This window comes from Alligator sinensis, unplaced genomic scaffold (assembly GCF_000455745.1).
Source record: "Alligator sinensis unplaced genomic scaffold, ASM45574v1 scaffold651_1, whole genome shotgun sequence".
NCBI classification, from domain to species: domain Eukaryota; kingdom Metazoa; phylum Chordata; order Crocodylia; family Alligatoridae; genus Alligator; species Alligator sinensis.
This window is the reverse complement of record NW_005842014.1, coordinates 1,243,219-1,251,450: the sequence shown is the minus strand read 5'-3', so window position 1 is coordinate 1,251,450 and position 8,232 is coordinate 1,243,219. Positions and strand designations below refer to the sequence as shown.

The 8,232-nt window shown below is 43.1% G+C and overlaps 1 protein-coding gene across 1 annotated transcript in view; it reads left to right on the top strand.

The window, feature by feature from the left end:
• Positions 1-224: 224 nt before the first annotated feature.
• The window catches only part of NDRG1 (N-myc downstream regulated 1), a 43,074-nt gene continuing 35,066 nt past the window's right edge, over positions 225-8,232 (top strand). Inside the window, exon 1 of the mRNA XM_006021985.3 lies at positions 225-265. The gene's annotated coding sequence lies outside the window, so the exon portion shown is untranslated. The remainder of the gene's footprint in view (positions 266-8,232) is intronic.

Genomic DNA, 8,232 nt, shown 5'->3' with positions numbered 1-8,232 from the left:
GGGGCCCACACAACACGCTTTAAGTGTAACGGGCCCCGAGGGGAGGGTCCACATAATGCGCTTTAAGTGTAACGGGACCCAAGGTGGGACCAAACAATGCGCTTTAAGTGTAACAGGGCCCAAAGGGGGTCCAGACATCACGCTTTAAACATAAGGGCTGCCGGGGCGCGCTCAGCCCTTGGGGGCGGGGCCGGGGGCGGGGCGGGGAGGAGGGTATAAAGAGGCGCCTGTGGAAGCTGCTGGACGCCTCCTTTAAACATAAAAAGTAATACTAAAATAAAGACGCCGTGCGGGTGGATGCAGGGGTTGCTCGGTGCTGCTGGCGGGATGCGGGCGGGCAGCGGCGGCGGTGCTGGTGCTGGGCGGGGTGTTTGTGTCCGGACTGCACCGAGTGTTGTTTTTGGGATTGCCTCTTGCACCGCGGCATCCCACGCTGCTGGTCTCGTTTCCACCCAAGTCTGTTTCCACCAGCAGGATGCCTGTGGATTTTGCAGTTCTTGCTTTGACAGGTTGTGCGTCAGACTTCTTTTCCCTCTTGTTTTTGAGCTACTACCTTTCGGTGGTCGTAATTTATTAATGCTTTTTTTATTTCAGCCTTCCAGTTGTAGTTCTCGTTCTCTCTCTCTCTCTCTCTCTTTTCTTTTGTTTTTTTTTTTTCAGCTGGATACTGACCACACGCAGATAGTTCCTTTTTAAAATTGGATGCCTTCTACTTTTGCAAGCCCTTTAACTGCCTGCTTCCTGTTTGACCTAAGTGTAGCTGAAAAACTGGCTTCTCTTCCAGCTGGTTTCCAGCAGGGAGATGTCTGTTGCCGCTGCGTTAACTGTTTGTTTAACAATTAGTAGGGAGGTGGCTGTAGGCAGTATTGCAGCATGAATCCTTGCACTCTGCTTGTGCTCGGCGACAACTCTTCCCCGTTGCTGAGATCCTCCTCCTTATTTTATCTACATTTCCCCTCCCTCCATTTATTTCCAGGAGCGACAACTAGGGCAGCAGCTTAAATCCATAATGACCAGATGACGATGGGAAGATGCTCATCCCTCAATTCTGGAGATCAGAAAAGTGTTTCATGTCTAGTTAACTCACTTGGACACTTGATAACAACCAAGTGCCAGGCAACTACAATTTCAGGACCAGCTTTTTTTGTAGAATAATTATAAAGGGGGCCTCCCTTTAAAGCTCCTGATCTACGGTGCAATAGCAAACAAGTGGACACACCTACTGGCAAGAAATGCAAAATCAGTAGGAAGGGTGGCTTGATCTTTCTGGTAATCATGTGCTGCATTTCTCTTAGGATAAGTTTATACTTCATGAGAAACTTGTCATGGATATAAAATTATTTGTATCATGTTGCTGTAGTTGTAGGGTATTAACTTGCTTTTTTTAAATAAAATTTTAGAAGTACTGTGTCTCACTTATAGAGTTAAGCATGATAGCTCATGTGCTTTTTCTCTGAAATAAGGATATAAACTAGTTCTGCAATAACCCTTAACACTTCAAAGAAGCATTAGTCAAAACTTATTTGCTTTCCTGTCCAGTAAAGTTACATTCTTTCACTTAAAGAAGTTAACCCTGTTCTTGAAATTTTTAGAAGTTCTTTATTGGCCAACTCCTTAGAATTAAATGACCAAAATCACTTCTCTAAACTAAATCTGGAAGAGAAGGGTGAAAGGCCTTGCATTTTCAGGCTAACATTTAACAAACAGAATGGAAAGCCTTCTTTGAGAGCATAGCAAATTTTGAGGCATAAAGGTTGTAGCTGTGTTGGTCTAAGAAAACAAGCAATTGGTGTGCTAGAGGTATTATCTTTTATTAGACCAAGTTGACAGTTCCAAAAAAAATTCTTAATTTTTTTGCAACTGTCTAGTCGGTCTAATAAAAGATGATTTCAACTAGCAAATTTGAGTGCTTTTGACTACCCACTTTGAGGAAACACAAAGGCCAAAGGATCCTTGCCTACGCTTGAATTCCTTTGCCACATAAAAAGGCTGTTAGCTGTGTTAATCTCTAAGGTGTTGCCCTGTCTTGCCATCTGCCCGATTTCAGACAATATCTCATTCAGAAAAATAAGGTTTTTTTTTTTTTTAAGGAACAGCCTACTTCATCAGATGCTATGATGTCTTCTTCCATAAGAAACGAGATTGTGCTGACGTTTTGCTTTCTACATGTTTTTCCTTTCTTCGGTTGCATTCAAACACCATATAGTAGTGTTTAAATATTGCACTAACCCTCACCTAACTGATCAAGCTTCACGCCTGCTAAAAGAGTACTGGGTAGCAGTGATAGTTGCTGTGCTCTAGCCACAAAAGAGGAAAACCAGGCTTGGCTAGTTGCACAGTTACTTACCAGATGGAGCTGAATGGTGGGAATTGTGATTCCTATTTTTCAGCAGTCTTGAAGAGCATGATTCTGCTGCCAGAATAGGCGACGGAGATTGGATTCCAGAAACGCAGCTTGTTCTTTTAATCAAGACCAATGTCCAAAGCTTTTATGGTGGTGTAGGTGCTATAGCTGTTTTAAAAAAAAAAAAAAATTACTCTGACAAAGCTCATCAGCTGTGTCTTTCCATGCATCCCTGCAGGCACTCACATGTTTACTTCTCAGCTCTAGGCTTCGCCGCTCTCTGTCCTGTGTCACTTGGGCGGTTCCTTCGCAGTCGAAGAGTGCACTATATCTGATTTCTAAAGAAGAAGCAGCTTGGCAGAAGTTAGGGACTTTCTACCAAGCCCTCCTCATGGAAGAGGGAAGGGAGTATTGCACGGCCCAGCAAGTGGCAAGAACTATCTATCGCCTGTTTCTCCGCTCTTTATGGCAGAAGCTGTTTCTTCCATGTTGCAAAATGTCTGGCTTGTAACTAATTTCAAAGTCTAGGCCTAGTTCATAGCTCCTGAGTAGGGATGACCCCTTTTCTGACAAGCTGTCATCCCTGGCTTCTAATTAAGGCTTCAATTCTCCTACTGGCATCCATTTGAGAAATATCCTATACCTGGAATAGGTACAGAAGGAGGGCTGCGAGGATCATTAGGAAGAGAGAGCCAGTTTAGGAGAAAAAAACAGTGAAGCTGTTTGAGTCTCTAAGATGGAGCTTTTAGCAGTTGCCTGAAATGGTTGTAGTACCATGGACTCCATGGCCCAGGAAGCCTTTGCTCTGGCTTCTAAGAGATGTCAAACTTCAAGATTTGCAGGCACTTGTTGCTCCAGGAAAGGGAAAAGAAGGTGTGGTTTAGAGGCAGGTCCCTTCCTCCACCTTCTTGCTTGCTAGTGTTTGTGTGCACACTCGCATGCTCGCTCTGTCTGTCTCTTCCTCTTACCCGAAGAAATGCTTCAGTGCCAGCTGCTGCCAGTAGTAGCAGACAGACAGTGACTTGATTCACAGTCGCTGGGAGGGTTTGAATAGCAGCTCTGAGCCGCAGTGGTGTCTCGTCAGTCCCACTGCTGCTGTGCAGGGAAGCAGGCTCGGGAGGATGGTACTATTCATAGCTGGAAAGTTCCCTCTAGTTGCAAGCACTTTCAGCCTTTTTTACACAAGTAGTTTTGCAGAAACTGAAGTCATGGAGATCTCTACCAGAGTTACCTTGGGTCACCCGTGCCCCTCTGACTAGAAGCTTTTGAAGACAGTACATGCTAACCAAATCATTTAAACTACAAAAGCCTAAAGTATTCTCTTCACGTGCCTGTAATGTGCCTGTCTAGGTGGTGTTTTGAATGGTGGTAGCAGAAACAGCCCTGACCTGGAATCTTGGCAGGTTTTCCAGTTCTCTGCAAACTTGAAACACCCTGACAGACCATCATTCTTCTTTGGGTGTGGGATGAAGGAAGGAATGTCCATAAAATACATTTATTTTTCTTTGCAAGCCAGAACTTTATTTTTCTGAAATCTGTCAGTGGATGTCAGTGATGTTTGAACCTTTAAATAGGCCAGGACCAGTAGCTGTATCAGGAATAATCATTTTAGTTAAGTTACTGCTTAGCAAAGGTATTAATGTTGAAGTTATAAAGGTTGAGGTGGAGACAAACTAGTTAATGCAGAGCTTTCATAGCATTATTTCCATAGTGCTGCTAGCATACATTGCTTAGGGTTGAAGGAGCAACTGATCTCTGTTCGGAGGAGTTCACTGTCTAAAGGCATGGATAGCATAACATGGCCTCTGCCATGATGGGATTACTAGATACTACTGTGATAATCATAGTGCAGATCATATAGCTGAAAGAAGTAGTACAGCTAAGGACTGCCTGGGGGAGAGCCTGGCACTTAGCTTCCTAACTGTAAGGATATGATGAAATGGCTAGATTTGGCTGGAGAAATACTGTGGCTGTCTTTCCTATTAGGTTGGAATGGGTTGCACAATCCCAGCTGCTAGTCAGCTGCTGGCTTCATGGTAAACACTTATTTTCCTGTTACGTGGCCCAAGACTCACAAGTTGTCAGCTAAGACATTTTACTTTCTTGATGAGATTTGATTAGTACCATTACACAAATCTAAATTTAAAATGACTAAAAGTCTTTAAGCCTCTTTTTTCTGGCTTTGGGGAAAAAAAAAGGATTTTGCTATCATTATACCTTCATTTGAAATTCATTAAACACTTAAAATGGTAGCAAGATTGCCAGTTCAAAGTAGGAAGCACATTCCTTCCTAGCTTGGCGTAGATTTTTTTTTGTTTTGTTTTGTTTTTTTAATGTATACATTACCAAAGTGACAGTAATTCAGTCACTACAGAAGATACCATGTGGCATCTTACTAATACAGAACATGGGGTCTCCACGCGATCTTGGTCTACAAAAGGCCGAGAAGCTACGTGGTATCAGAGACCCCGGCACACTAACATCTTACCAGCAGAGTTTGCGGATGTATTCAGCGTGCTGTCCAAAAACATTGCCAACCCCTGACCTAACATTATTCACAACTACTTGGAGAACTCATTAAGTGCACACAGAAGTGTCACACTACACTACCTGATTATGTATACGGTGAAGATGTACAGTTTTGTCGCAATAATTCGAAATGCATCAAATCCTAAAAGAAGACTAAACTTGTGAATTTACAGCTGTTTTGCAGATAATATAAATTGAACTTAAGAGATGGGAGCTGTTTGGGTAATGTATCCTATTCCTAAATGTGAGTTACACTGGTTCTTCCACTGTCACAGATTCACAGAAGTTTACTGCTGGAAGGGACCTCATGAGATTGTTGGGTCCAGCCCCCCTGCTCTTGGCAGGAAAGACAACTGGGGTCAAATAACCACAGCAAGGTGTGCATCCACTCTCCCTTGGGTGCATTTAGTAGGGTTAGTTCATCTCCTTTCTCTTGTCATTTGGTATTTTGTCATTTAGATAGTTTGTTTTTTAAGTTCAAGGTCATTGGAGAATTGACAGTGGAATGATGATCCTTGTGTTTGTTGTTCATGGAAAGACTTGTATACAGCTCCTTTTACTTAGCATATGAATAGACTAACTGACCATGTATAAGGTTAAAACTGTGCTCCCATACATCTTCTTTCTATGTCAAATGTTGGGTTTCTTTGCCTCTTACTCTTGATCACTGCTTAACTTGGTTCTGACTTAACTAGCATTGCAGATAATGATTAACCTTCATGAACTATTGCAAATGCTTTTAGGACTTCAGTTTAGTGGCTTTTTCAGCTTTATCTGTATTGTGGTTTTCTCTTCTATAGAGTGGAATATGTTGGTGCAGTTAATGAGGTGGTGGAGTCTGTTTTTTACTGATTAAACTGTAGCTCAAACACTACCAGAATCTGTTGGGTTTGGAAAGGTAGACCCATAGAGGCGAGTCCAGAGTTTTAGCAAGCATCTGTTTTACAGATATAGGTTATAGGAAATGCTACTCTACAGAGACTAGGGATGACAGAGTCCCACAGTAGTAATTCTCAGTTGCTCCATAGAGCCCCTTGATATTAAATGGCTCAACTTAATTGCATATAATGTTGTTTTTCATAGTACTGTAGCTTTGCATTTCATAAGACTTTAGGCTTCAAGGGTATGTGTATTGCTTGCAGCAGAAATACTATCAAATGCATCTTAACACTTGCTGAGGTTTGGCTTTGGTCTAAGTCAGTGGTTCTCAACCTTTTTTTTTTTTTTTGTACCAGGACCCATTAGTAAACATCAATGGTCAGTCCTGACCCAGTGCCCCTCACTCCTGACCTGCTGTCCCCACCCCCTGGTCCCTGACCCCCAGTGTGTGGGGCAAAGCGGGTATATGGGGGGCCTCAAGCAGCCTCTTGTCGGCTGGAACTCTGCCAGCCTGCGAGGGAAAAGCCACTCTCTCATCTTTTTTGCCTTTAGAGGAGAATCCATTTTTGAAGTTTGTTCATCTATTTTTAAAGTTTGTTCGCAACCCTTTCCTATGTTCTTGCAACCCACAGGTCGAGAAACCCTGGGCTAATTAACACCTTACACTGTTTGTTAACACTTGAAATAGGAGTGATCTGCATTGTAATAGCTTTGGGTACCAGCAGATGGTTCTAAATTGTCTGCCTTGCGTGGTAATTGAGCTTTCCTGGATTTCTTTTCACTTTATCAAGTAACTAGGTGAAGGTAAATTCCGCTTTTCCTTCCTGTTGCATACCCATCACATTGACACTTAAGTGTGACCTTGATACTCAGCTGTACTAAAGCTAAACATTTCCTGTAGTGTATGAAAGAACAGTTATCTGGTATCTGGTTATTTTTTTTCTGTGGATTTTATTTCTTTGGCTCATTAGCAAACTGGAAGGGGAGCTGGAGGGTGGGGGGAAAACCAAATTTAAGCTTGAGCAGAAGCCTGGGCTGTCTTAATAGTATAAACAAAGTGTCTAGCAAAAGCTCTCTTTTTAAACTATGTATTTGGCCATCCGATATTTACCCTGCAAGTGGGCTGGCCCAAATTGGGGCTCCAGTTCTCCCAGTCCTGTCTCAGTTCCCATTGGGGCTCCAGTTCTCCCAGTCCTGTCTTGTCCTCGCTCTACTATTGTGAAATGAAACCTGGAGGATGGAAGGAGTGGGTTTTTTTCCAGAAAAGCCTACACTGCACCATTGGGAATTCCCAGTGGTCTAGGTCTTTGCTCTTAAACCTTTGCCCACTATGTGGAGTAGTGCCATTGCTAACTGCAAATACACCACTACCTTTTGAGGTTTGATGGCTATATGTTGCCAGTCATGAGGTGTGTAGGTGGTTTTGAGGCAGGCCAGTGTCTGCTAGTGAAGAAGTGATTATAACCAATCCTCAGCTGCTGAATTTAGCAGAATCGGGAGGCTATGATCAGAGTTGATAAGACACTTCGCTGAAGAAATGATCTGTTTTTTTGGAGGTACCTTTCTTCAGTTGCTGCACTTGACCTGCCTTATCGGATGAATGCTTATCCTTGTCTGATAATCTGTCTTCATAAGAGACTTGTAATGTAGATCCTCTGTTCCAGCATAATAAGCCTGTTTACCTTGATGTAGCATGCCTGTTCTTGGGTGTCTGCCACAGTGCACCAGTTCCCTATCTCTTTGTTGGAGTCCTCATTGCAATAGATGGGCTTTGCCTTTCTTCTCCCTGAAATGCCGTTATATCAAAAGACTGTTCAGCATTTTTCTGCCCTTTCTCTCGTCTCCTTCAGTCCTTTTTTCATTCCATGTGTTTTCTTGATTTGCTTCCTGCCCCACCTGTGCTCTCTGCCCGCTCCCTCTTTCACTAGGATGCACGTTCTGCTTGGCTTCCAGTAATAACTGTGTACGACTGGGGCATGTGTTTTGGCCCACGTTAGAAGAGTAGACACACCTGAACAGACTCCTCACTTGTAGCCTTGAACAAACTGCTTCTCTGATCAGCTGTAGTGTAGGGCTCGCCATCAGGAAAGAATGGGAAGGTGAATTTGAACAGAATATGGCTCTCAGCAGTGTATTTGCAGTGGAAAATTTAATGATCTCAGAGTCCTGCAGGCTTCCTCTCTCCCACTGCTGCTCCCCGCGAGCTTACCATGAGCTAGTCTGCTTTCTGTCCTCTAGGCTGGCAAGCATTTACATGCAACCTGTTTGAGGAGACTTTATGCCAACAATTAACATGCATTTAAATCTTTAATTCTTCTCAATCCCAGCATGATTGTTAGGGGACTTAATCCTTTTTACATTGTAGTTCCATGTGGTTTATTTAATAGCCAGGTTCAAGTTTGTGGGAACCGACTCTAAATGTGCAGGCAGGGTATTTGATTAGTATAGACCCTGTGACCCAAACCCTGCTGAATTTGCCA